We start from the raw sequence: 27,093 nt of genomic DNA, 5'->3' as shown, positions 1-27,093 counted from the left end.
TGCTGGTAAAAGGGACAGAGACAGTGCAAATAGTAACCTAACAGGAACTGTTAAAACGAATTCATCATTTTCTCTCCTGCATCCCTAAATTCCAGACACTCACTTTCTCTCTCTGACTTCTTAGATTTTAAAAACTGATGAGAATAATCATCTTCATCAGTGAAATGCTTTAAGTATGGTAGCGTCAGCTTAAAAAGGTAAGGGAATTTGATAGGCCACATATAAAAGTGGTCCTTGTGTGGTACTGAAGACGAAGCATGAGCTCTGGACCTTGCCAGGCAAACTGCCGGGAAGTCACATGACTCTCAGGGTTCTGTGGTTTATGTCTACTAACTGAGGATGATAACAATGACAGTAACTCACACTCAGTGAGGACTTTTCATATGTTAGATACCATGCTAAGAGCTTAACATGCATTATCTGATTTAATCTTCACAACCTGTTTATGAAATAGGAATTCCTCAGACCAATAAAATGAGGGCTAGTAATTTGCCTGTGGTCACAGCCGTTAAGTAGCAGAGGGAAAATTGTAATGCAGGCAGCCTGACTGGGGAGTTGGTCCCTCCTGCTAGCTGCATGTAGTCATTGGAGGTTGAATGGACTATGGTTTGTAAGCTGGGGGATAAAAAAAATACTCAAGATTAAAAAGGTTTTGTTGATCATTTCTATTTTTACAGTATAGTTTATAATCTTAGGAAGGATCGTGTTCTCTAAAAATGTGCTTGGTGAAGGTCTGAGGCAATGGCTGTTAGAAGTCGGGCGGGAAAGATTTGGGGAGAACTTGATCTTCTCCTTCCCCTCGGTTGCCGGAGGGTGAGATGGGGGTGGTTCTAGGACTTTCACCACAGAACTAGATATATGGGCAACAGGGGGTGAGAAATGTGGCACTGTGCAATAGGTTAATTAGCATATGATACTATATTAATGTCATATCACTTCATAGCGTGCAACATTTAAAACAGTACACATATATGCAGACATACACATACTGTTTTTCCTGAGCTCTCATCTGCTTAGGCAGGCTTGATGACAGGGTCAACTCTGGCTCAATTCAGCCGCTCTGAAATGGAGAAGTCATAGGATGCTACGGTACCTGCCAAATCCCGGAGGGGGAGGAAAAAAGCCTCGTCTGCGCCTCTCCTCTTCATGACTGTTTCATAGAAGCGCGACTTCCGCCTTGACCTCTTTGGTAAGCGGACTTGACCTTGGTGTTGCTCGAGTACTGTAATGCTGCTAGGAGGTGCCTTGAGGAAGCAGGAGTAAATTTATGTAAAGGAATGTATATGTGCCACGTAATTTGGCTGGATGTGCTCAGCCCTTGGCAGATACTGTCTCTAATAATCCTAGTCATGGGCCTCTGAGTCAGTTATTGTTATCTCCTCATCACAAAGAATGAGAGGCTCAGACAAGTTTAAGAACGTTCCAAAGTCATTCAGAGACTGAATGTCAGAGCTGGGGTTCCAGCTCAGTCTCTCAGACCACACACCCCCCGGGGACATCCTCTGCTGTAACTGGGCCCAGCAAACTGCGGCAATGGACCAAACCTGACGTGATGCCTGGTTTTGTAAATAAAGTTTTATTGGAACGGAGCCATGCCCCTTCCTTTGTTTACCTGGTGTCTGTGGCCGCTTCTGCAGTAGGACTGCCTGGTTGGGAAGCTGCAACAGGCATCGCGTGACCTGCAAGATGTAATTTATCAACTGTTTGGCTCTTTACAGAAGAACGTTGCCGACTCCTGGTCAATACCAAACTGCTATAGATTCAGCTCAGATCACTTATCTCAGTGTGTCTACATTTTACATGTATCTCCAAAATCTGATGCGTAAGGATGTATCGACTTCCTGTCTTAAGCTCAGCTTCATCTGTATACATGTGCTTTGTTCCAGGAGGCATGAAGAAACCTGAATGCTAGACAAATCTGCAATCAGGAGTCATGTTTAAGAGGATTCTATGCACTTTGTATTTCTCAAACATGTTTCTTTCCTAGAAATCAAAGCACTTCCTAAACCTGTCCATTTAGCAGGCAGATGGAAAACTAGCATCCTCTGGCAGAGAGGAGAGAGGAGTTATTCACCGGAGAAAAGTGAGACACTTGTCAGCTTATGGGTGAAACCACATTACGTCATCCGCCGGTTCTGCGTAAGAGGATAAGGTCATAGGAATAAGGTCTTTGGCCATCAGGGTCTTTAAACTCTGAGATTTCTGAGGCAGGTTTGAGGTTTTTGCACATCCTGTGGGCTGTGAGGCCCGAGGATAAAACCAAAAGAGTAGCAAGGGCGGAGTGAGCGGGCTGATCTCATTTGTTTTTTTGTCAGTGTCCTTCCTCAGGTGGTGATGGATGTGCTATAATCTCAGTTTTTAAACAAAACCAGTTTGCAGTGTTAGAAAATAGATAAATAAAGGAAAGCCAGAGGCATTTTTAAAGGAACCTTGTGACTTCCAAAGCGTAAATAAAGAAGTATTTCTAAATTAGTGAACAAAGTATTACAAACTACTTTTTAAAGCGCTATTTTGGTCACAGTAACCCATGTATTCCGATTAAAATAATGTGTGAAAGTAAAGGCTTATTTGAGTGAGTGTATAAAACACTAAAAACATTTAATCAAAAATGCTTGAAAGCAGTGTATCCTATGTGAACATCTGCTTTGCCATTTATAATGCTATTTGTTTGATCATAATCCACCCCCTTTTTTTTAAATTAATGATATCATCAATTTTTTTTAAAGTTTAAAAAATTGTTTCAGCCAAGGCAATCTCTAAGTTACTTGAATTCATGTTCATGTGTGGATGGTTGCTTTTTTTTTTAACCATATTTACTTTTTTTTTTTTTACCTTATATTTTTATTTTTGGGGGGAGAGGTAATTAGGTGTTTATTTATTTACTTGCTTACTTATATGGAGGTCCTGGGGATTAAACTCAGGACCTCATGCATGCTAAGTACAAGCTCTACCACTGAGCTGTACCCTCCCCGCCATGTGTGGGGTTTTTTTAATGGGTTAGGTATCCAGAAATTTGTTCACTCTGGGGAAGAGTCAAAAATCTCTAAGTTAACAGAATGAGAGAAAATATTTGAAACCACATGTCTGATAAACAATTAATATCCAAGATATAAAAGGAACTCTTACAACTCAATAGCAAAACAAACAAGAAAAAACCCCCAAATTTTAAAATGGGCAAAGAACTTTTAATAGAGATTTCTTCACAGAAGGAATACCAGTTTTAACAGGTACTTGAAAAGATGCTCAACATCACTAACCATCAGAGAAATGCAAATCGAAGCCTCAAGGAGGTAGCACCTCACACCTGTTAGGATGACTATTATCCAAAAAACAAAAGTTGGCAAGGATGGAGAGAAATTGGAGCCCTTTGTGCACTGATGGTGGGTAGGAATGTAAATTAGTGCTGCCATTATGGAAAACAGTATGGAAAAAATTAAAAATAGAACTACAATATAATTCAGCAGTTCAGTTTCTGAGTACTTACCCTAAAGAATTGCAGTCAGGGTCTTAAAGAGATATTTGTACTCCCACAGCCATTGCAGCATCATTTACAATATCAAGATATGAAGGCAATCTAAATGTCAATCAACAGATGAATGGATAAAGAAATGTGGCGTATACATACAATGGAATATCATTCAGCCTTTAAAAAGAAGGCAATCCTACTATATGTGACAACACAGATGAATCTTGACATTATGCTACGTGAAATAAGCCAGCCACAGGAGGACAAATGCTGTATGATTCCACTTGTATCTAAAGTAGTCAAACTCACAAAAGCACAGAGTAGAATGGTGGTTGCCAGGGGCTGAGAGCAGGTGAAAATGGAGAGTTGCTATTCAATGGGTATAAAGTTTCAGTTACTTAAAATGAATAACTTCTAAGGATCTGCTGTACAACTTTGTGCCCATAGTTAACGACACTGCATTATACACTTAAAACGTATTTGGAGGTTAGCGCCCATGTAAAGTGTTCTTATTACAATTAAAAAAAATCTCTAAGCTAAATAAGAACTGTTTCAAAGCAGCCACAATAGCTGTAAGGTCATGCTCTGTTATATGCAGTTTTAATAAACATGGTTATCTGGTTTCCCAGAATAGAACAGATTGAATATCAAACATTGAAAACATGAAATCAAGACTAGCCATGACAAGAACTAAGATTTTTTTCTGCCTTGCCAGGCACTGGTCTAAATCTTTTGCAAGAATTTCATCTTTCCAACAATCCAATAAGTTAGTACTGTTGTTACTTTTTTTTTTTTTGAAGTGCCATCGGTTACAGTGTGTCAATTTCTGGTGTACAGCACAATGTCCCCGTTGTGCATATACATACATATATTCGTTTTCATTTTTTCATTAAAGGTTATTACAAGATACTGAACATAGTTCCCTGTACTATAAAGCAGAAACTTTAAAAAAATTTATTTTTATATATAGTGGCTAACATTTGTAAATCTCAAACTCCCAAATTTATCTTCCCACTCCCTTTCCCCAGTAACCATAAGATTGTTTACTATCTCTGCAAGTCTGTTTCTGTTCTATAGATAAGTTCACAGTGGCCTTTTTTCTTCTTCGTTTTTTTAGATTCCTCATATGTGATATCATGCGGTATTTTTCTTTCTCCTTCTGGCTTACTCCATTTAGAATGATGATCTCAAGGTCCATCCCTGTTGCTGCAATTGGCATTATTTTATTCCTTTTTGTGGCTGAGTCGTATTCCATTGTATAAATACACCACATCTTCTTTATCCAGTCATCTGTTGATGGACATTTAGGTTGTTTCCATGTCTTGGCTATTGTAATTAGTGATGCTATGAACATTGGGGTGCATGTATCTTTTCAAATTAGAGTTCCCTCTGGATATATACCCAGAAGTGGGATTGCTGGATCATATGGTAAGTCTATTTTTAGTTTTTTGAGGCATCTCCATACTGTTTTCCATAATGGCTGCACCAAACTACATTCCCACCAGCAGGGTAGGAGGGTTCCCTTTTCTTCACACCGTCTCCAGCATTTATCGTTCATGGCCTTTTGAATGATGGCCATTCTAACTGGTGTGAGGTGATACCTCATTGTAGTTTTGATTGGCATTTCTCTGATAAATAATGATAATTAATGATATTCTCTGATAATTAATGATATTTTCATGTGCCTATTGGCCATTTGTATGTCTTCATTGGAGAATTGTTTGTTTAGGTCTTCTGCCCACTTTGGGATTGGGTTGTTTGTTTTTTTGTTATTAAGTTGTATGAGCTGTTTATATGCTCTGGAAATTAAGCCTTTGTCAATCACATCATTTGCAAATATTTTCTCCCATTTCATAGGTTGTCATTTTGTTCTGCTTATGTTTTCTTTTGCTATACCAAAGCTTATAAGTTTAATTAGGTCCTATTTGTTTATTTTTGCTCTTATTTCTATTGCCTAGGTAGACTGCCCTAGGAGAACATTGATAAGATTTATGTCAGAGAATGTTTTGCCTATGTTTTCTTCTAGGAGATTTATCATGTTTAGTCTTATATTTAAGTCTTTAAACCATTTTGAGTTTATCCTTGTGTATGGTGTGAGGGAGTGTTCTAATTTCATTGATTTCCATGCTACTATCCAGTTTTCCCAACACCACTTACTGAAGAAACTGTCTTTTCTCCATTGTATATTCTTTCCTCCTTTGTCAAAGGTTACTTGTCCATAGACCATAAACCATAGATCTGTGTGTTTATTTCTGGGCTCTCTATTCTGTTTCATTAATCTGTATGTCTGTTTTTGTACCAGTACCCAGCTATTTTGATTACTGCAGCTCTGTAGTATTGTCTGAAGTCTGGGAGGGTTATTCTTCCAGCTTTGTTCTTTTTCTTCAATATTGCTTTGGCAATTCTGGGTATTTTGTGAATCCATATAAATTTTAGGATTGTTTGTTCTAGTTCTGTGAAAAAATGGCCTGGGTAATTTGATAGGGATTGCATTAAATCTGTAGAGTGCCTTGGGCATTATAGCCATTTTAACGATACTGATTCTCCCAATCCAAGAGCATGGGATATCTTTCCACTTCTTTAAGTCATCTTTAATTTCCTTAATCAGTGTTTTGTAGTTCTCCGTGTATAAATCTTTCACCTCCTTGGTCAGATTTATTCCTAGATATTTTATTGTTTTGGATGCAATTTTAAAAGGAATTGTTTAGTTACTTTCTTTTCCTGCTAATTCAGTGTTAGTGTAAAGAAATGCAACTGATTTTTGTACGTCAATCTTGTAACCTGCCGTTGTTACTTTTTTAACGAGGAAGCAAATGTGCAGAAAGTTCAAGTAACTGAAGAAGTTTGCACAGCTGATCAGAGTCAGAGCTGGGGTCCACAGCAGCCTAGATTCTTAATGCCAGTGCTCTATTCCCTCCCAGAAGATACCACTCCCACCTCTCAGCTGCTTCTTGATAATGTCGTTAAATTACTAATGTCCCCTACAAACAACTTCAGAAGTTTTTAGCTTAAGTTTCCTGTAATGTATTTAAGAATACAGATGTACATTGGTGAGTGCTAGAAAGATTTCACTGAAATATGTAGTTCATAAAAGTAGATTTCTCTTTCTTAAAAACAAATGAGCATCTGTTTTCTAGAAAATTCACCGGCATGCATCGCTTTGTTCCCTAACAGTGCAGAGTAAGTGAAGTGTTACCACTGTGCACTTCAACGGTAGATGGGCTGAGATTCAGGCAGGAGGCGTTTCAGTTCTGTGGAGCAGGATTGGATGATTAACGAGTACTAACTGACGGTGATGAGATAAATCGTCTCCTGGAAGTGTTTCTGGAACCTCCACCCGCATTTTGGAGCTGTGGATAGACATGACAGTTTTACAAGGCCAAAATAACCTGTTCTAAAGAGGAAAACGTTCAATTCACCGTTTAGACCGCAGTACGCTGACACAGTCACATAGGACTCAAATTATTTTGACAGCTTGTTTCAGCTGTCTGTAAACATAGCTTCCAAATACAGACCTCAGGAAATGTTTCAAAGCAAAGTACAGAATGTACAGAATTAGCATTTGGTTTAATTTGTTGTCAGTGTTTATCATATGTATTCATCCAACTTATTAAACCTTCTCTGTGATCAGTGATGCTTCATAGAGAGTAATTTCTAATATATAACTTCTAATATAGAAAGAATAATTTCTAGAATAATTCTAATATAGTTAGAAAATTACAGGTGAAGTTCAGGGTCAGGGTTGGTTGATATTTTTTACCTCCTCAAATTTAGAAACAAAGGATGAAGTCTTAGATAGATTAGCAAACGTTTACCTTTCATAATAGAAATGTAAAGAGTACTCTCGTTCGCTGATGCATTTGCTAATGGTCTTTCCTGCCATGAACTTGAGGAATGTTGAGTGTCCATTTAGTCATGACATACACGCAGCCTTAATGACCTAACCGGCGGATCTGCAGAGCAATAACCCTGTGGCTTATGTCAGCCAGCAGTAAAAGGGAAGGTGGCAGTGGCGAATCTGTTTTTATTACTTGATGCTTAGTCATCGTGAGTCAGAGGCTTTTATGAGAAATCTTTAACCATCCTATGACAGATTGGCTCACCAAAGATGTGCAGGTTTTTGCTTTATTAGGAAAATTGTTTAGGCCCTACTTGTGTGTATGTTAAGAAATTGTTGAAAAATTTAACATTTATCTTATGCTGCATCCAGTCTCACATTGTTCCAAGGTCACTTTTCTGATGTCATCAGATTCTATAAAATGGGATTTAACAAATTCAATCCTGGTCAAAAGGAGTCTACTAGAAGAAAGCTATACTATATGAAATTGGAGCTAAAAAAAAAAAAATTGCACAATCTCCCTATGTAGGTAACTGCCTTACAAAAAGGCCACCCTGACATCCAAGAATAAAACCCTGAAAATACATCAGAATTACTAAAGGAACTTAAAAATATCGATCAGGACTCCTCCTTAAAACATCGGTCAGGACTCCTTAAAACAGAGGAAGGTGGAGCTTGTGAAGATGGAATTTCCTCCATTTTAACTGTACCCTTCTGAGTTCTTAGAAGTGGCAAGTGTTCGGTGGGCCTCCCTACATCAGAGCAACCCAGTTCTATGCACTTTAAAATTATATAAAATTATATTAAGAAAAAAATGTTTAATTAAAAAAATGATACTAGGAAAGAGCCACATCTTAGCTCTGCGGAAACCTCAACAGAGGTCATTTGGCAATTCAAAACAGAGAGGCCGCTTAGTTTGTTGTTAGGTGTTAAGGTAGTAGACATTGACATCTATTAGACAACTAATGTGTTATACATTCTGCTGTTCAGGAAAGGATAAGAGTTGCTGATCTAGGAAAGGAACTTTCTGAGACCCTATTTCTGCCCGAGGTCTGCCAGGGAATACCCTTCTAACTTGGTTTCGTGTACAAGGAACTAGCTCACAAAAATTGTCAGTATGCTGATAGCCGTGTATTTAATTGGGCGGGCCTAAGATTTGTTCTCTCTGTTGTTTCCTCTCTGGTGACACAGGTGTTAACTCTGCTGACATCCATGTGGATGCAAGTCCAGAGCCCTGTGCATCCCAATTACAAGGAAAACAAAGACTCATGGTGAAGACACGTATTATCCATTTAGTTGTAACGTTTGCCTGAATCTGGGGTAGTGCGAGAACTTTATGCTTTGAGGGAAGAGTTAGGGCACATTCTCCCCATTGGCTGGAAGTGCCAGGTAAAGAAAGGCATGACTCCCATAGTCTGGACACTAGCCATGCAAATTGACTTACAGAGGACCCCCCCTTTTTTGAATCCATACTGAGTTCTTCACGTGTGAGGGGTGGCCCCCTAGTTATCCTGTTTCTGTCATTTCAACGTTCCAAAAGCGTGAGAAAAATCTCACTGCCGTGGCTACTGCTTAAAACAATTGAACAGTTTGAGTGCCTCTTCCCAAGGGGTAGGCAGAGTCAGGGCCCTAAAGGGGTTTCTCTTCTGGTGCTTTCTCAAACAGGTACAGACACCCAAATATTTTGTATTTTCACTGTAGCGCAGTATTTGAGTGTTTTTACATATTCACATGGCAAACTCACATAGTATGGAAATATATATATGACATGAAAAATTAAAATCTCTTTCTCCTCACCGTACCCTTTATTCCTTCCTGTATGTCTATTATCCTAAACAAAGCACATTTGTTATGCGTATATCCAGAAATGTTTTGGGTGGAAACAAGCATGCATATATCTGAAGATGGACAGCTACAGCCAGATAGCCAGCTCTCTAGAGTCCTCGAGTGGAAATAGGGCAATTCTTCAAAAGGCATGTCTTCCTTCAAGTAAACATTAGGGAGCGTCTTTGGAAAAAATATTCGTATTTAGCTCAATCTATTCTCCAAAGAATTAAATTAATTAACATAATCCATGGCAAACTTTTTCCCCTTCAAATAAACTAATGGTCTATTTGTAAGTTAGCGTAATTTCACATGTATTTGTATCTCTTTCTGGCAGTCCCTATTTTGAGCGTAGGCGCGTTAAGAACAGGAATCCTGCAGGGTTTTCAGTATGACCCCCCCAGATTTTCCAACACGTATTCATAGACGTTCCATGTCAATTCTCACGCACCTCATATAATAAACTGATTCAGACAGCCCAGATTCCTGAGCTCTCTTCATTGACACCTCATACAGTAATGAAATTATCTAAAATTTATGCAACTGAAATCCTCTCTTGTTTGGTGTACTTTTAAAACACAAAGATCTGCAACCAAGATTTTTAATACACAGAAATAGTTTTAATGTTCTGCTTGAAATAGATTGAAGAAGGTTAGACAAAACAGTATTTGCAAGATTGCACGCTGTGAGGGTGATGAGGATGATGGGTGAAATTAATGAGTCTGAAACGGTCGTGACTACAAAGTTGTTTTTCAGATGAAGCTTTCTCAAAGAACGCAAACTTGAAACTCAACAAGCATGAATATAGGAGGGCATTTTTAGAGAGGCCATGAGCACTCTCACAGGTATGCACTTGACCATTTAGGACCACACCTAAGCTGTGGACTACACCTCGATACGTTCCTCTTCCTCCCATCAGCCTTTACCCAGTTGTTTGACATTTGAGATGCCATCTGGTACCTGGACTGGAATCCTGGGGTCTCACTGTAACCAATTACTTCAGGAGGTTACTCGAGCGGTCTCCATACCTACTTTATTTTTCTCTTTTCATTATCACGGCACAGCTAATCCTAGCTCCAAGAACCAATTCCCTTCTCATATCTACCTAGACATCCTCTCTGAGCCCCCTTCTTTCTTTCTTTTCTTTTCTTTTCCCCATCTCACTTCCATCTATTTCCTGGCTATTTCAGGAAAACCTCTTCTCACACTACTTTCTGGTGTTTTCCATCTTGTCTCTCCTTTCTTGCCCATAAAATAAAATTTGTCATGAATGAAAGGAAGTATCTGGATGTCCCCGGAAATATTTCAGAGTGGAAGAAATCAATGTCATCACTCTTTTGAATTTGCTTTAGTGTCTACTCAAATATTTCCCTTTATCTTTCCATCCCACTAGAGTGAAATTTCCCTCAAATACCTTAGGTCTATTTTCAGTCAAAATATTAACAGATTTTTCTGCATTGTTCATGATGAATGATTTTTTCTGTTTTTAAAGAATATTTTATATACTTCAAGATCACAATAAATTACATTTATACTCAAAAAAAAAAAAAAAAAGGAAAATACAGCCAGTTACTTAAACTTTATAGTGTGTTTTGAAATTCTAACTAGAATAGCAATGTCATCATCTGCTGTAATGTAGTATACATCTAGATTTTGGCCCTATCAAAGGTGAAATGAGTTTCTGTGTTAATCTAGACTGAGACACAACCACTCTCTTTTTATGAGAATATGCATTCCAAGGTAAAATGACTATTTTAAAAGTTACATTTTAAACAAATCTAGTTCATAGGCTGCATTACCTCCATTTTCCAAAGCATGGTTAATTTGGGGGATTAGAAAGGGGAAATTATAGTTCAAAGAAAGGCCACCAGTCTTTTAGAGTAAGGTCCAAATCTTATGCATCTTTGTAGCCTAGAAGAATGCACTTAGTACTTGTCAAATAGCTCTGTGTTGGATAAATGAGTTAGTGAGTGAATGAAGTAAGCATCAAAGGCATTGGCATTCTCTGCTCTGAACTCCTGTAAGCCAGCTGAAAACTACCCATCGGCTCCCTTTTATATTGCTGATTTTTATAAGGTATTGTCAAGATACCTTTATGCAGTTTACTTTGAAGATATGTTGTGAATCAGAATCCCGCTGATTTACTTCCACTTTTCATCCTCTAATGAATCTGCCTCCCTCGGGACAGGACATACCTTGGCAGACTGCATGGATATGCAAATTTCTCATCTGCCCCTTAGTAATCTCTCTTTATGGAAAATCATTGAACTTATGACTAAATTTTCTAAAACATCCATTCTCCAGATTATGATGCCAGACATTCCAAGTTTATAATAGGGAACTGTTTGTACAGACTGAAAAGAAGAGAACAAATGGGAGATCTTGTCCACTCTGAGGAGTAGCTCAGTTTCTGTGCACACGGTGAGCACAAAAGATATTTCCTTATCCTTTTTTTCCTGTGTCCTTGAACTCATTTGGGAAACTTCACACAATATTTCCAGAACACGAGGGCTAGAAGTGAAGGGTGGGACAAAGTATTCAAAAACATGAAAGGATGGAGAGGTCCTAGATTTTCCATAGGATACATATGAGGTGTATGTATGAGTAAAGTGCTCTTCCTGTGTGAAACAGGCAGCATTTGCAGGTAGTAAAGGAATAGACAGGTAAACAATGGAGGTGCTCAGCTGCCAGTCTCACGTGAAGCCCTAATCGGTAGTCTTTGGTGACCCCTGAACTGACCGCATGGTAGGATGCTGGTCGCAGGCTCCACCAGGGCTTTCTGTCTAAGCCATCTCCTTTCTAGTTCTCTGCCTCCCCGTGATTCACCTTGCAGTGATGGGACTGCAGCTGTCAAGATGCACATTTGACTTGAAAATGAATATGATAAACAGATATCCTCCCTTTTTTGATGAAGAGTGAACTTGAAAGAACAAATCTTCTCCAGGGTTTGGAGGAAACGGGATGGAGCGTTTTAGCAGGGCAGACGGAGGGTAGGGGTAGTGCTTCTCCTGAACCTCTTCTCTTCCTTTGTGGAGACCAACTTTGAAAGGTTTCAGGATGGACCCTAAGTGGTCCTTGTGTACCATCCTCGCCTCTTTCCCAATCCTGCTGTGCGGTTGTGGAGAACACAGGAAGTAAACCCTGCAATAAACAAACAGAGAATAAGAAATTGTAAGAGTACAACAGAATATGGTTTTACTTGAACTTTGAATCTGAGATCTCAGCATTCTCCTTCTCTCCTTCCAAAGCTCCAAAATATTGAAGATTTGTGTTTTCTGGAATCATGAGTTGGATACAGATCTTTTCTCTATAAGTTTATAATTCCAGTTGTTAAAATTTGGGAAAGACTTCTTCCCTCCTTACCCAAATAAGTGGTGACTTATTGTTAGTTTGTAAGTAACAGGGGCCCGTTTCTGATTAGAAAGAAAGATGGATGAACATCGGTTCAGATTTAGCTAATGAAGGGGTGGGATTTCTCTAACAGACCAAAAGTTTATTGACTGACATCTAGCACTCGGCCGGGCATATAGTAGGTGCTCATTAAAAGTCTGATAAAGAGACTTGGGTTCCAATCCTGAATGTAAGAGTGTTTACCCTTTCCAGGCCACTGTTTCCTCATCTGTAAAATAGAAACACTAATGACGATTTTAGACTGTGTATTTGTAAGCTATACGGTGGTATTATTAATGTAGCACTGTATTATAATAAATAACTACTAGAGCCCCTTTGATTCTGTCACGTGTGGCTTCCTTGCAGGCAGTGACCACATCTCTCTGGATGAGCACTGTGTCCTCACCACTCAGCACTATGCCTTTCCCATAGCAGATGCTCAGTAAATATTTATTGAATCAGTGTTATTTGTGTTCAAAGAGAATGTTTAATCTCTTACTGTCTCAACTCCTGTCTTCCTTTCATGGTCTCGCATCCACTATTGGTAAATTGACGTCCCTTGGGCTCTGTTTCTGGAAGTCTAAAAACCAGATATTTGTTTTGATACTAGGAAATGGTAACTCTGTTTTTCAGAAGCATCACTTCATATTGATTAACGCATCCCAGGTTAGACTCCCCACCCTCACAGGCACACACACACGTAATTTGCTTCTTTTCTTCTACTTGGGGCTCAAGTAGTGGGCAGGCTGCTTATTTGTTCTCCAGGAATTCTGAACTAGAACTTGGGAAGATTTATGGCAGGGCCTGTGAAACCCATGGATGGGTCTCAAAGGATTCACAGACCCTGACATTCTAAAAAATGTGTGTGCCTTTTTAGGAAAAGAGGACTGACTTTTTTTTTTAACCAGATTCTCTAAGGGTACTTTGACCTGTAAAAGGTTAAGTTTCACTCTATTAAATGAGTAAGGTCTAGTCATTTAGAAAATCCTGCAGCCTGCCCTCCGTGGCTGCCTCAATTTCCTTAAAAAATTTTTATGAGATAACAAAGAAACCCACTTTACATCTAATAATTCCACCCTTCAGCAAGACCAGCTTTCAGAGGTGCCTTAAGGCTGCCATCTCCCTGCTCCCAGCCCACCCAGGCCAGGAACCCCATGACTCATACCGCTGGACGATCTCCTCTTTACATTTCCATGAGTGACCGTGTCTTGCTCCTCTGACACTGGACAAGTGCACAGCCCTCATGTGTTCCATGACTTGTGGGAAGGTGGTATTTTCACCGCACTGAACTTGAGGGATGCAATGCATGTCGAGGATACTGGCCTTACCAAAACAGGGGCCGAAGATTATGCCAAACAACACTCGTGATTAGGGAAATGAAAATTAAAATCAAAATGAGATTCTCTTAACCACCTACTTAGAATGCCTAAGTGTAAAAAACAACAATGACTTAATAGCACATCCCTATTGTAAAAGGGCAAATCATGAAAACTAGTGTTTCACCAAAGAAAGAAAGAAAGAAAGAAAGAGGAGGAAGGAAAAAAGGGAAGGAAAGAACAGATTCGCAAAATTCTTAGTGGTGAAAGACTGAGCTCCCTCTTGGCTATGACATTACAGGCTGTTTTATTTTGATCTTTGTGTATTTCCATGTTTTCATAGCTGCTCCAATGGACTTGGGTAATCACAAAAATAAAGAAGTTCAGTGAACCCAGCAGTGTTAATGGTCTTCCTAATGAAGGAGGTTCCAAATATGTGTCAGTTGAAAGGAAGGCAGAGACAATGGGTGTGAGTGTGTGTGTGTGTGTGAAAGAGAGACACTGAGATTCCGTTTAGCAGGAGAACACGGGGCCTTAGAAGTGGACACAATCTTGGACTGTGACTCCCAGGAGGATGGAGGCAGTGCCTTCCTCCTGGGTAAATCCAAGCTGTCCAAGTACAATGCCAAGGGCTGTACACACTTCAGGAACGCTTGCTTCATCAGCGGGTGAAGGACAGTAAGGAGAAGACTGCATGTCACACTCAAATACGTGAAGAGAGATGCTTAAATGTTTGCCTTAAGTTACATGTCCTCATAACCCTCATTTTCCAACCCTTGCTTCAAAGCACAAGGGGTAATTAGACACTGACTGTGTAGTCAACGTTATTATCAGGCTACATAAAATCAGATAACATCATCCTGAACTTTAAGGAATTTGGAGTCTAGCTGGGAAAATACACCTCGCAGGAAATAATTAGATAGGAAAGCCCTTTCCTCCATTTCATTATGCGGCGGAATGCATTCTAAAACGAAGAGATTACAACCTTCACAGGAGCACACACTCTCAATATCTAAGACAAAACATTTTTGTAAAGAGAGAACTATCAGGATATTGGGAGACCTTGAAACTTGCAAGGGGAGTTGAGTTCTGTTAGTGAACAGAGCTAACAGCCAGTGGATGAAGTCAATGTGTATATATGTATTCTTGGAGTCCACAGTGCTCTCGCGGGAATATTAAATGCTGGTTTTTATGACTCTGGTTTAAAATCATGGCGTAGGCTTAGGAGGAAGAGGAGCGGGATAGCGATGGTGCTCACTGGAGCCACTGAGCTCCGGTCCAAGCCTTGTGAACTTGCTCTTGCGTGAAGCCGCAGGATAGAAATTGGATTGCTCTGTGTCCCTGACCACAGCCTCCATTGCAACTTGTCAGAAGAGAAGAAATAAGTGAGAAAGAAAATAAATGATTTCTAAAACCCCTCAGAATACATAGTCCGAAACTACTAGCACAACAAAAGTATTTCAAACTAGCTAGGATAGCAAAAGAGAAGATAACGTTGGCTGAATACAAGTTGCTAACGTTTTAAAACCGTGATAAGCATTCAGGAATGTCCATAATATATCATCTTCCATTTGCTTTCTGTCTTCACCATAAATAGACATGAGTTAACGTATGTTCGAAGATTCATTTCCCTTTTATTGAGCTCACCCAAGAAAAGTTTTTTTTCCAGCATGTCCTGCTTTTATAAACCGAGATCTAATAACGTAATCGTGTGGCCATTTGTGCCCTTCCTCCGCATTCTCCTTTCTACAAAGTAGAGTCTTTCTTCCTAGAGCCTTGCAGAATATGTTAATTCACTTAATAGCAATAATAGCTTTCTCACAGCTAATTCATTTATTTACTAAATTGTTATTAAGGACCTATTAGTTGGCAGCCACTGTGCCAGGTGTTGGGAAGAGAAAAATGAATAAGACACGTTCCCTCCTTTGAAGCTTTCAGCCTAGTAGGAGATTCAGACAATTAAACAGAGAATTTAAAAAGAGGTGTGATAAGTACCCAGAAAGGTGTGGCAGGGTGCCAGTTGCCTGCCCCAGCCTAACATTTTCCCAATTTTCATTAGAAACAGATCCCTGTAAGTGGACTCAGTTAGAAAACCAAAACTTCCAGCCTTCTTGGTAGCTAGATGTGACTATTTGACTAAATTCTGGCCAATGAGATACAAGCAGAAACGTGTTTGTTGAAATTTCCAGAAGGGCTCCTTAAGAGCCAAAGACTAAGCCAGAAGAATGATCCTGTTAGATTTCCTCCCTTCCTAGAAAACAAGTGAAACAGCTGGAGCTACAGCAGCCATGCTGGACTCTAAAGTAACCTTGAGAGTACTAGGAGGTTAGGATTCTAGTGACTTTGTAGAACCAGGGTGTCAGCCCCAGAGAGCCCCTGCCAACTTCTTTGACATGGGAGAATAAACCTTGGTGCATGTAAGTCACTGTAGTTGGATCTCTGATCATGTAGCCCCCGATAATACTAACTGATAGAGTGACACTTGGGAAAACACACAGGAGTGGCTCCCGACTCTGTCTTGGGGGGAAAGTTGGACACAGTGTTCCTGTAGAAGTTACATTTGATATAAGACTTAAGAGGATAAATGAATGGGAAGGTGTGGGAAAGTGTTTAAGGAAGAAAGAATATTATGTGAAGATCTGAATTGGAAAGAAATCATCTACAAGATACTAAAGAAGGCTGGCGTCACAGGAGCAGAGTGGAGTGAGAACCACCGGGCAGGAGGGAAGTCCAGGAAATCTCTGATGCTTCACTCTGCAGAGGCCATCTTCAAGATATGAATAGGTAGCTGCAGAGCAGAGGTCTAAAAGTGGAGGCATGCATTTGGGAGATAGCAACCTAGGGATGGTTTCTAAAGTCTTGGGAGTTAATGAGATCACCCAGGGAGACTGTTTAAAGTTAGAAAAGAGCCTCAAAACAGCAATTAGGTATCACCTCACACCTGTCAGAATGGCTATTATCAAAAACTCTACAAATAACAAATGCTGGCGAGGATGTGGAGAAAAGGGAGCCCTTCACAGCTGATGGGATTGTAAATTGGTTGCAGCCACTATGGAAAACAGTGTGGAGTTTCTAAAAACACTAAAAATGGAACTGCCATATGACTCAGCAGTTTCACTCCTGAGTACATATCCCTCAAACCCCAAACTACTAATTCAAAAGGATACATGTACCCAATGTTCACAGTGGCATTATTTACAGTTGCCAAGATATGGAAGCAACTCAAGTGTCCTTCAGCACATGAATGGATAAAGAAGATGTGGTATATATTTAGTACTCAGCCATTAAAAAAAAAAAAAAAGAATGAAATTCTGCCATTTACAGCAACATGTATGGACCTAGAGAATATTATGCTTAGTGAAATAAGGCAGAGAAAGACAAATACTGTATGATATCACTTATATTTGGAATCTAAAAAGGAATACAAATGAATACATATGTAAAACAGAAACAGACTCACCGATGGAGAAAGCAAACTAGTGGTTACCAAAGAGGAGAGGGAAGTGGGGAGGGGAAAATTAGGAGTATGAGATTAAGGGGTACAAACTATGCATAAAACAGATCAACAACAAGGATGCACTGTGCAGCACAGGGAATTATAGGCATTATCTTATAATAACTTTTAATGGAGCACAGTCTGTAAAAACACTGAACCACTGCTCTGTGCTCCTGAAACGAACAGAATATTGTAAATCAGCTATACTTCTATATAAAAGTAATTAAATAAAGTTAGAAGAGGGCCAAGGACAGACTCCTGAAATCAAACAATTAAAAATCCGGTGAAGGAGAGCCTTTCCATCCTCTGTTTTTAAAAATGAGAGAGAATTATCAGCGTCAGTGTCACAAAATCTGAGAAATCCCTGGGGCAGAGGGCAGAGGTGAGATGGGCTTCCTTTTGTTTTGTTTCTAGCCTGAGATGTAATTATTGATGTAAGATTTCAAAGAGGGTAAACAGCCCTCTTTGCAGTTGCCCTGCTGGAGAGACTGGTGGGTGGACGCTGAATGAAGATAATATTTACAAACAGGATGAGCCTACATCAGCCCCAAAGATCCTCAGTTTCATTATTTGTAAAATGGGGAGAATAACACTTACCCTGTAGTGCAGTACGAAGATTAAATAAGAGACGGAAAAGGGTGTATTAACTAGGCAAGGAAGCCATACTACAGTGATGGGTTCGCCCTTGAAGACTGATGGAAACCTAGACTGAAAATTATCACATAAGTGGATGAGTCTTAGTTTATCAACTTCTTGACAATTGGTGTGTAGTGTATATACTTTTTAATTTGCAAGAATGTTTATATTCCTATGCATGATTAATATTGCCCTATCACAGTTAAACCTAGAAGGACAAGACATTCCTCTGAGACGTCCTTGTGCTCTGAGGATTTACCATGAAACTAAGGAACCCTAAATTGCAGCGTCCTCCCTCCCACGGCCTTCTCCAGGGACCCAAGGCAGGGACTCCTCGCCATGCGTTCACATGCTTACATACTTCCATAAAAATTTGCAGGATAAGACAAACAACAATTTATTAAGACCATGGTCTCTTTCCATTCTGATTTTCCCTCCAAAATGTGCTTCTTGTGTAGGTGGAGTTGGAAGGGCCCTGGGCATTTTGGGATCCAACTGAGGGAAAGTTGAGTTGGAGAAACATTTCTTTGGTGCTTAAGGGGATGTCTAACTAAAGTTATTTTAAGGTGTTCTTGAGTAGGAAATGCTTCCAGAAATATGCTAAAACCCACTGTGCTGACTCACATGGCATCATGTCAAGAAGATGCAGGGCCAGAGATTGTATTATGAGTGAATGTGTCCTCGTGTGCCAAGCACCCGTGGGATGTGAGCTGTGACAGGGCACGCTGTGAAATGTGTGGAGTCAGAAGCCAGCCTCTGGAAAATTCTACTGGGCCTCAGATGCATGGAATTGCGACCTGAGGATTCAGTTCCACTGATGTCGAGTCAAAATGGAAATTCTATCCTGTTAAGAATATGCCTAATAATTCAGTGTACACAATTACACATTCACCAAATTGTTTTCTTTTTCCAATGGGAATGGCAAGATTAAATTCATCTGAATTCTGATGTTTGTAGGGCACAAATCTATAATGCTGCCACTAACTTTGAGTGTGTCTGTAACAACCAATACAGGAAGAAGATGTGATAGAGGTTTTCTGAAATCTGACAGCCCGAAAGATGTATACGACATTGTCAAAATCAGTCGTGAAGTTGAAAGAAACTCATTTAAATTTTAATAATGAAAAAAACAAATTTCAATCAATCATGTTAAAGATGGCTTCTCTTTCAATTTTCTCTATAGAAAAAAATGTTATAAGATTAATTGTCCGATGAAGAAGCAATCAAAAAATATTCAGGGAGGAAAAGGTAGGGAGACAAGTATCATAAATGTATGTCAGGAAGTTAATTGTTTTGTGAATTTTGTCATGTGTGCTGTTTTGTCAGATTTTTACATTTTGTAATCAGTGGATTTTCTTTTTTAATTTTAAATAGGCACTTCTGTCCCTCTTAATTTGTATTATGGTCTTATATTCTTCTTTATCATTCTTGAAATGACGTGTAGCTCCCACTGCACAGAACCTAAACCAGAGCGTTCTTTGTGCTGAGGCTCCGTTGTCTGCCTGCAGCCTGGCCCCGGTCCCCTCCAGACTCCCTTCACCATCCCCAAGGACCCAGTGGTTCACGATGTGATCAGCCTGCCTCCAGTGCCAGATGGTTGGAATAGAAAGCAAAGCCTAATGCCAAGAACAGGAGAGTCTGACTGGTGATGGGGGAGTAAGGCTGGCCCTTGGCACCTCTGTCACATATGCAAGAACTGGAAGTACCAAACATCATTTCCCAGGGTCCCAGTGTGGGCCCAGCTCTGCCCTTAGGTGTACGGCCTTACAAAATGAGCTCAAGTCCCCTGAGCGTCAGTGTCCTCGTGGACTCCATAGACCATTTCATACGTATGAGGAGGGCAGAGAGAGCTTGTGTACGTAGAAAACATGCCGTATTGGAAGGGGCTCTTCCAGTGTAAAATCTGATCTTCGCCTTCTCAGCCTTTGCCAAGGAACTGAGCACTTATTGCCACTCACCATGTACCTTTAGTTTGGAGAGACTGGTGCCCACCCTGTCACCTGGCACCGAGCAGCATAGTGCCATTTGGGAACGCTGCGATTGAAATGTGTTTGGCATTTCTTAAGGAGAGGAGCTGAGTGTAATGAGGGAGGAGGCGAAAGAGGAGGATGACTGGTAGCAAGAGTCTTCTCTGGCCTTGAATTTGAACATCCTGTTGAACCAAACAGAAGGCTTGCATGTACCCAGGAACCACTTACTTAACAGCTGTGCAGTAAGCAGCTGCATGTCACTGCGCCCACGACGGTGTAGGGGTACCAAGCCTTCATCCTTTCCGGCCACAGACAGCACTTTCCGTGACAAAACTCCTCGGGATGTTAGTTTCTCACCCCCTACCTGCCCCATGAAACTGATGCATCTCTCACTGACGGGCGTCCTTCAAAACCATCCGGTTGTCCCTCCCTTGAATCCAGCTCTGGCCGCAACAATCGTCCTGGCTTACTTGGATGTTTCCCCTAAGTGATTCAAGGCTCTTCCTTAAGTAGCCTAAGGAAACCCAAGATCGTTGCTATGTCCCTCCTCTTTCAGGGCTCACAACCCTTGAATGGGTTTCCGCTAGTCTTAGGGTAAAAATCCCAAATCAAAATCTTCATCTAGCCTTCAAGGCCCTGCGGGGTCTCACTAATGCCTAACTCTCCAGCTGCCTGGCAAGCGGCCCCTCCGCTCTGTTCTCCTTCCCGCTGGCCTGCCTCCCTCGCCAAGCCCTCCCCTCACCCTCACTTCACTCAGACTGCTGTCTGTGCCCAAGAGGTGTCCCACCTCGCTTCCCAAATCTACCTCCTACTCACCCTCCAGATCTCAACCAGCTCAGAAATCATCACTTTTTGGGGGCTGTCTACCCTGCTGATCCCTGCCTCCAGGTTTGGTTGGACCCTCCCTTCTACCCTACTGTAGACTGAACTATATATCGCATTGCTGGTATGAAGTCACCTTGACCTACAAAACCATCAACAGCACATGGTCCTTACAGCTCCCTGTGCGTCACAGCCCTCATCACAATTGTTATTAAGTAATTACTTGAGTATTTGATTAATATCTGACTCCCTGATGGATTATAAACTCTGTCTGCTGTGTCTATTTCTATTCAGCACATAGTAAATACCGCCTGATAAATATTTACTGAATATTATTTATTCAATGGCACAGATCTACTTTTTATATTTTCTACTTATATTTATATTTATATTTGTGGTATACACAGAACATGCAATGTCGTGAAGAAAAGTGTTATTTGCCCAAATAGTTTTTTGTTGCCTTATTTTTGTAAGGCTTTAGGCATGAAACGCCACTTTGTAATATTTTGCAATGCTCTTTGTGGTACTCTGGCTCTAAGGTCCTTTCTCTGCTAGTAATACTGCACTGTGCCTGTGAAATACATTCTGGGTGCACCGGAAGGCTATTGGGACAAACACGATCTTTTAAGTTTCCTTTTCTCCAAAATCTCAGGCAAAGATTCTCTCCTAAAGAAAAGTAGAAGGTTTCACAACCTCCTGCCATATAAACACTCTCAGATGACAAAGCAAAAGATGTTGCAAAATACTTGAAAAGATGCGGTTTATGGAGCAGAAGTTGTACAGAGGTCATGGAAGATCTAGTGAACAATCAAAGAAGACTGCAGAACAAATTGAACTCCTTTTTAAGGCACTTCACGTTAACAGATGCTCACGAGGACGTTGGGAGCCTTCCAAGCCTTGCCTTCTGGAGGAGGGAGCACGGCAGGTCTTTGACCACGGCAGAGGGGACCTCATTAACCCAGCCAAGGACCCCATGCCCCCTGCCAAGCCGTGAACACAGGGGGCGCGCAATTAACTCTGCCCACGCTGCTGACGTTTCAGCCCATTAGTCTGAGTGAATCCTGATTATCTGTATTCCTCTGGGCCCCTCATAAACATGTGCCACATCGTCTGAACTTTTTCCACATTGTAGAAATGTCTTCTCTAAGTCTCATCGCGAGGACCAGAGATACCTGGTGAAGAACAACGAAGGTGATACTCAGGTGGACAGCAACGAGCGTTCCCATCTCTCAGATCCCGCGCCTCTCACGTGGGGCGAGCGGTACCTGACTCAGCCTCCCCCCTGCGCTGCCGTGGGCGTCCGTTGAAACGGTGGCTGCGGAAGTGCACCAAAACGCAAATACAAGGGCTTCTTGGAACTCATCCCCTGAAGAATTTCCTTCCACTCTGAAGAGATTCACTTACTTACCCCTGGTTATAAAACTTAGAATATGGGTGTAACTTCTCTAATGGGAGCACTAGGCTCCAAGTCACTAGTCCCAGAGTCTGTTCACAGATGGATGGGTTTTATGAAAAGTAACTCATCTTCAGTGTTAACGTAGTGGAACAACAGAGATCAGTGATTGCCAGGGACTGGGGAGCGGGAAGGGATGTCCTTCCCCTGGCAATGAAGAAATTATGGGGAGTTATGGAACTTTACTATATTTTGATTTTTAAGGTTACACAACTGTATACGTGTTAATCTTGTAGAACCACACACTAGAAAGGGTGAATTTTATTGCAATGTAAACAAAAAATTTTTGTTTTTTAATGGCATAAAAAGAAGCACCGGTAGTCCCACCAGCCAAGGACAAGTGCTGTCGTCATGTTGGTATGCTTCTGACTGGTCTTTTTTGTTGGCGATGCTGTTTTTAAAATGTAGTTATGATCATACAAGACACACAGGTACATATATGTGTGCATAGAAAGATTGAAAAATAATTTTTAGAACGTAAAATAGTTTATTCATGCTACTTGTACAAAATCCCAAAGTACAAGACTATACCATGAAAAGTGTCCTCTCCTCCCTTTCCTTATGTACCTGGTTCCCTTCCAATTCAAGAAAAAAAAAAAACCCAACTTTTTATTGTGATAAAACACACATAACAGAAAATTTACTATCTTACCTGTTTTCAGCACAGCTCAGCAATATTAAATATATTCACAATGTCTGTCAACCCCCACCATCCATCTCCATAATTCTTTTATCTTCTAAAACTCAAACTCTATCCCCATTAAACAAGAACTCCCACTCCCCCCCTCCAATCCCAACCCCTGGTAACCACCATTCTATTTTCTGTCTCTAAGACTTTTGACTGCTCTGAGTATCTTATGTAGATGGAATCACACCTTATGTGTCTTTTTGTGATGACTCATTTTACTTAGAATAATGTCCTCAAGGTTTCTCCATGTTGTAGCATATACCAGGATTTCCTTCCATTTTAAGGCCGAATAATATTCCATTGTATGTATATTCCAAATCTTGTTTATTCCTCTCCAGTTTTTTTGTGTCTTTCCTGAGATAATCTATGTGTATAAAAGACAAAATACCTCTATGCTTCTTCTCTAATACCAACATTAAGACATTCAATTCATACTTCTACATCCTCCTTTTTTTTTTAATTTAACATCTTGGAGATTGTTCGGAGTTATACACACACAGCTTTCTTACTATTTGAATACTGCACAGTGTTTCCATGATTGGGCGTGCTGTATTTTGTTAGAACTGTATGGGTAGCTATCTGGGTGGTTTCAGCCTTCTGCTAGCACAGACAATCCTGCAATGAAATCCTTGTCCTTGTAGCTTTTTTTTTTTTTTTTTTTTTTTTTTTTTTTTTTTTTTTTGGGTCAATGTGGGTTTGTGCATCTATAGAAGGAATTTTCAGAATTGGAATTGTGAGGTCTAAGTCTGCACTTGAAATTTCGATAGATTAAGGCTAAATTGCCCTCTTTAGCGTTGGACCAATTTTACTCCAGTATTCAATGAGAATGCTTGTTTCTGCGTTGTGTGTTATCAAATTTTTCATCTTTATCCAACTGATGAGAAACAGCATCTCACAGTCACTTCAGTTTGTATTCCTCCTACTGTGACTGATTTTGAGCTGCTTTTCTTATGTTTGACAGTGAAATGTACCTTCTTATTTTTGAACTGATGCTTCCTATGCTTGATTCATTTTCTCTTTGATAGATAGACTCTTTCTTAGTGATTGGAGGGCATTTTTGTATAGATTAGGAAAATTAGCCCTTTCACCATGATGAGTTGCATGTATTTTGTTGCTGTTTTTGTTTGCCACTTGCCTCTTGTCTTTATTAGGGCTTTTTCTGTCTCGCATCACTCATTTAGTGTTAATGTAGTCGAATTTGTCACTCTTCACATGTGGCCTTTTCTACTCCAATATTACTTAGAACAACAACAACAAAAAAAACTCTGAAATAATGAATTTTTATACTTTTTAATTTTTTTTTAATTCCATTTGGAGTCTGGGTATAAAAATGAGGTAGATTTTCAACATTTTATTCCTCAAAATCATGAGTCAGCAAATGTTTCCATAGATGACTAAACAGTAAATATTTTGACTTTCTTGGACAATGCAATCTCAGGGTAGCTACTCAAGTCTGCCATTGTAGTGAAAACGCAGCCGCAGATAACTCGCAGACCAATGGGCTTAGCTGGACTCCGGTAAAGCTTGTCTACAACTGGATGCTGGCAGGATTTGGCCAACAAGCTAGAGTTAGCTTACCCCTGGGGTGGAAGGCTACTTAACTACTTCAACAACATGTAGTAAATGAACACTTTTTCCCCACTGATATGCCATGGCACATTTACCATATACTATATTCTTTTACTCAAGTAGGCCTTTCACAAGGCTGTCCACTTGATTTCATTGTTCTGTCTACTTATAAGCTCATACCACACTGTTTTAGTCACTATAGTTTATATATATATATTTAACATCAGATGAGGCCAGCTACTCCTCAAAACTCTCGTTTTTCAGAATTTTATGCATTTGATTATTATTAAATAATTAGAATATCAGAATACAGCTATGGATTTATGATCTATTTCCTCCCCCACCAAAAAAAAAAAAATACTTCCAATGGAAAAAAATGGTGACACTTAATTGCCATAGTTGACGATCATTTTCCTGGGCAAACATTAATGACTTCCGAGTAGCAAAGAGAGAGACTGGACTTAATTTCTTCTTCATTAAAAGTACCTCTATTCATTTCTTCACCTATTAATTACTGTAGGGGTTTTGAGTGAATGAGCCAGAAGGTACTGCCCCGTGCTAACAGAGTGGCCTGTTTTGTATTTCTTCATTTCTTCTTTCTCTCATTCTTCCTGACTCAATAGGTGAAATCAAGGTTTCTTTCCTAATATACAAAAGGTTTCATTCACCCCACCTCCTGCCTTTGTCGAAAAATAACTTTAATTATAAAAATAACATGAGCTTACTTTAGAAAGTTTGGAAGCTCTAGAAAGATGGAACAGTATAGAAAGGTTTGAAAGAGATCATTAAAATCAACCAGTAGCACGGCACTCAGAGATAACCACTGTTAGGGTGCTTGTGTATCTCAGTGTCTTCTGCATATGCTTGTAATGTGCAGGTGTGTGAGAAGCAGATGCCAAGGATGCTCAGTGAAACCTCCCATCCCGCTTTTTCCACGTGTACCTCCATCATGTCATGTACTATTTTGGAAAAAAAGGCAGAGTTCCCAGAAAGAAATGGATCGAGCCCTTTGTCCTTAAAAAGTGAACTTTTAGGGTTTCCATGGATGTGAAGCCACGCCTTCTTCGCTGTTCATTTCTTCAGGCCCTGGTTTTGGTCTCTCTTTTCAAGGAGCCACATTCTCTCTTTTCTCCTTGCTCTGGGGCTGCCTCCCCTCTTCAGCCATCGACTGTGAGGTAGGGGAGGCAGAAACTGGATAAGAAAGCAAGCATCTTGCCAGTACCCAAGGTCTCCTATTTTTTGCCATGTTTGCCCCATGGCACTTCTCTCAACATCCTGCTGTGGTTTTGCCAACCTTAATAAAGAACAATCCTATTTTAGAAAGTCACTGTGATACTGATTTCTGAGAATAAGTGTTCAGTAGAGGAATGTTCTCTCTTGGAACCTGGTCAGGTGGCTGGTTTGCTGAAGTGCTGTAGACTATGTCTCCATTCTCTCTTGCAAACTAAGGGCACAGCCAGGGGCCTTGAAGGCATCTTGAGAGAGAAGTGCCCACATCTGTCCCTTTGGAAAAGAAGATGATGCAAGATCTGATTTATTAAAGCCACAGGTTGTCTCTCGTATTTTCAGGTTCCAAAATAACTTTTTGTTTAACCAATGCTGATACGGTGGCGCTGTTAAAATCCATTCCCCTTAATTCCTTTTTCCAATGGAATTCCAGATTTCCACACCGAAGTGATTTTCTGACATTAAAAAGCTTATCTTTGTAACATAAAATAACAGGACTATGAAAAGTCTTTATCTTTTAAAACTCAGGAAAGAAATAAAGATTATGAAGATGCACTTGCACAGAACTGAAGGGTTCTGACCCCAGAGCAGGGGACAAATGACAGGTTTAGAGGCACAGACACCAAGAGTGACGATCAGGAGGAAAAATCAGGCGAAAGATGCCGGAGATTAAAAAGTTCTGGCTCAGAGGAAAGAAAAAAAAAAGGACTTGGGTCAGAGAAGAGGAGAAAGACTGACATGGCTTGGCCAATGACAGCAGATAAAACATCACCTTGCTCCGGCGAGTGGAGATATTTTTAGGTTTTTCTGTTGATGTTAGTATCATCTGGTTTCTTCTTTTTTTAAGTGAGCTTGAAAATCAGGGAGTGGAAAGGAGAGGAAGCCAAAGATGAGACAAAAGTATTTTTAGAACAAATTCAGAGGAGAGTACACATAAGTTTAAAACATATATCCCATGCAAATAATGGCATACAACTGAAAATGAAAAAAAAAAAAAGTGGCAGATAATGTATCCAAGCAATATTGGTAGTAAATGAAGTGTTACAAGAGCAAAGGATAATTTTGCAGAGCTGAGAGCTTGACATTTGTCCTCCAGCATTTGAATGGCTCTCCTACCAAAGGACTGGAAAGGGAAGACCTGGGACCCATGAGCGTGCTACATATATTATTGTCCAACAGAATTAATATCAGTGCGCCATTACATACTCTCATCACTGTTACTATCTTAAATAATTAACACCGCCGACAGTGAAAGGGGATGCTTTGTGGCGTGGTGAGATTCTTTGCACTGGAGTTGTTCGAGCAACGTTTCGGTGAACTTCAGCCAGAGATGCCATCAGACAGAGAGCCTTCCTGCCCTGGAACACATGACCTTCTCGAGGCTCCTTCCCATGCCAG

General features: G+C 40.2%; 1 long non-coding RNA gene across 1 annotated transcript; it reads left to right on the top strand.

Annotated features, from left to right (window-relative positions):
* The first annotated feature begins 11,737 nt into the window (after positions 1–11,737).
* LOC116660009 lies at positions 11,738–27,024 on the top strand. Its single transcript, XR_004315365.1, has 3 exons — positions 11,738–11,748; positions 17,092–17,096; positions 26,751–27,024. It is a non-coding gene; the product is annotated as an uncharacterized LOC116660009 (long non-coding RNA).
* Positions 27,025–27,093: the final 69 nt, after the last annotated feature.

This window comes from Camelus ferus, chromosome 26, assembly GCF_009834535.1.
Source record: "Camelus ferus isolate YT-003-E chromosome 26, BCGSAC_Cfer_1.0, whole genome shotgun sequence".
NCBI classification, from domain to species: Eukaryota; Metazoa; Chordata; class Mammalia; order Artiodactyla; family Camelidae; genus Camelus; species Camelus ferus.
Note: the sequence above shows the minus strand (reverse complement) of the source record. Positions and strands in the feature narration are given on the sequence as shown.